This window comes from Parasteatoda tepidariorum, chromosome 7 (genome assembly GCF_043381705.1).
Source record: "Parasteatoda tepidariorum isolate YZ-2023 chromosome 7, CAS_Ptep_4.0, whole genome shotgun sequence".
Classification (NCBI taxonomy): domain Eukaryota; kingdom Metazoa; phylum Arthropoda; class Arachnida; order Araneae; family Theridiidae; genus Parasteatoda; species Parasteatoda tepidariorum.
In genome coordinates, this window is record NC_092210.1 from 19,886,357 (window position 1) to 19,889,077 (window position 2,721).

Sequence of the window (2,721 nt, forward strand, 5' to 3'; positions counted from 1 at the left end):
CGAAATCAAGCTCAAAACTGAAAAGCATATACCGGGGCAATTAAAAAGCTTGATTTAAGAACCAGGTAAGTGAAATTTTTAGGAGAATTAATAATTGAGAGAAAATAACAAAAAGTGGTTGAATCAATGTATGTGTATGTTTAATGAAACAGAATTGTTTTTGTCTTCATTTAATTTTAATATAACTAATCTACATCAATTTTTAGTACGCTTATATGATTTTTATATCAAATTAGGCAATGATAAATAAAATAAAGAAAATAATGAATACGTTTTTAATTAAATAGTTTGGATTCAACTTTTTTTCATTCTGAAAATGTCTCTCACCTTGTTCTGGCTCTTCCACTAAGTTTTTCAATTAATATAGCTAAAACATTTTCAATTTTTTTTAAATTTAATATTATTTGTTGCCCTTTTCGGTGGCTTTACGTTAATGAAGCAAGTAATATTAGTTTCTTGTAGTTTATTCTATTAGAAAAAAAACAAAATGTATTTAGCATCATTTGGCATGATGCTATTGTTTGCGGTCAACTTAGTGATAGTTTACCACTATAAAGTAATTTTCACCAAAATTTACCACTATAAAGTAATTTTCTCCAATACATATTCCTTTCGAGGAGCTTTAAAACACTTATTTCCAAAGTATTGATATTAAAACCGCTTAGTCTTGGTGCTGTTTTAATAATCACCAAATATATCAATATAATATTTTATACCTATATTAGTATATTTGGTGCTTATTACATAACCCTTCAACATTTGAGTTTTGGGAAAAATACATTTGCCAGCGAACTAAACCGAATTTTTTTATTTAAAAAAAAATAATAATTAAAATTGAATTTTTATTAGAACTTGATAAAGATTTTTGAGAGCGACCATTTCTCTATGTGACCTTTAATTTATTATTAAAATATTTATAAATAGCGGTGGAACAAAGTTCCTTTAATTATAATTTATTAAAATATTAATACGCTATCTTTGAAAGCACTGAAAAAATATTTTCTGAACTTACTGGAAACCCGTTGTAGAATTCTTATCAAAACTGCACCAATCACCAATCAATATTATCGTGAGCCGCGATGGCTCAGGGGATAGAGCGTTCGCTTTCCAATGAGGCGAATCGGGTTCGAATCCCAGTCGATACGAATTCCGTATCCGGCTTGCACCGACCACAGTGCTGACTTGAAATATCCTCAGTGGTAGAAGGATCACGGGTTAGAGTCCCCTTGCCGTCAGGCAAACCGTGGGAGGTTCTCGTGGTCTTCCTCTCCATGTAACGCAAATGCGGGTTAGCTCCATCAAAAAGTCCTCCACGAAGGCAAATTTCTGCCAATACTCGATCCAAGAGTTCCCTTGTCTTCTCTATCGGGTTCAAAATTACAAGGGTATGGAGTTGAACAATAGTAGTCGTAAATCCATAAAATTGGGTCGGCTGTTCAACGACGGTTATAAAATAAAATAAAATACATATCGTCAGTTGTACACAATAATTAAGCGTCATTCGTGAATGGCGATTTTCTACAGTTTTCCAAAACGAATTTCCCGTTAACTTCTTCATTAATTTTAGTTTTTTGTGCATAAGTTACTATTTTTTTAAAATTTCAATTAATACATATTGCCAACATATATGAATATATAAATATTTTTTTATTCATTTACCGTTGCTTTTAAATATGTAATTAATTTCTTAGAAACGCATTTAAAGAAGTTAATAAAAAAAAGTGCGTGGTATCAGACAACTTTAAAAATATAAATGTGGTGACGCGTCTGACATAGCGAATTTAAAATAATTTGTAGTTAAATACGTGCAATAAACTATTTTTTTAATCAAATAAAGTAATAAGCTAACAATTATCACTGATGTTATCTTAAAAATTTGTGAAAAATTAAATCGTTGAATTTAAAACAATGTCTAACGCTTTACCAATCAGAATCCATTTCGTTTTCCGCTCATCCCGCTCGAACAGTTCGTCGTGGAATGTTCTAATATCGACAGTGACCTTCCTTTTTTGAAAACATTTTTAATTATGATAAGATTTTAAAAAACAGAACATTTAATTTTGGTTTAAATTAACTTCTGCTTTTTCATGCTAACGTGTTTTTATGCTTGCATGACATTTTTATGTAACATTTTCAAGCTTTTTTATGTAAATGTTTTAGAAGTAAGGAATGCATAATGGAAAAATGTATTTTATTTTACAAGAAAACTTCATTGTTAATTTCTATACACATAAGTAACCTGTGCAATCTACACACTTGCGAATTTGATTGTACAATTCATGATATGATGGTAAAAACTCTAAAACACTACTTCTACATTTCAGGCCTTTGGTCCTGTTTAGTTCTTTGAACAAGAATCTTTTTAATACAATGTGCGCTAAAAACGATTTTGATTCATTTTACAAGTCATGACTCCATGGATCAATGATATAATGAATTACATACAGTTTTCAGGAGAAAGATATTTTATACTTCAGAAACGAATTTGATTTTCATGCACACTTATTTTTCTGAAGTGTAAAAACAAATATTACTTTCTTAAAAACACTATAAAATTCTCTTATTTATTTATTTTTAAAAAATTTCAAAGGAAATAAAATTTAAAATTCTTACAACAAATAAAATAATACAAGCAAACATATAATAATTTTAAAATAAGAGATCTTTGAAAATACTAATATTTTATAAGACAGGGATGCCAGAGAAAATAAAATGTTCAAA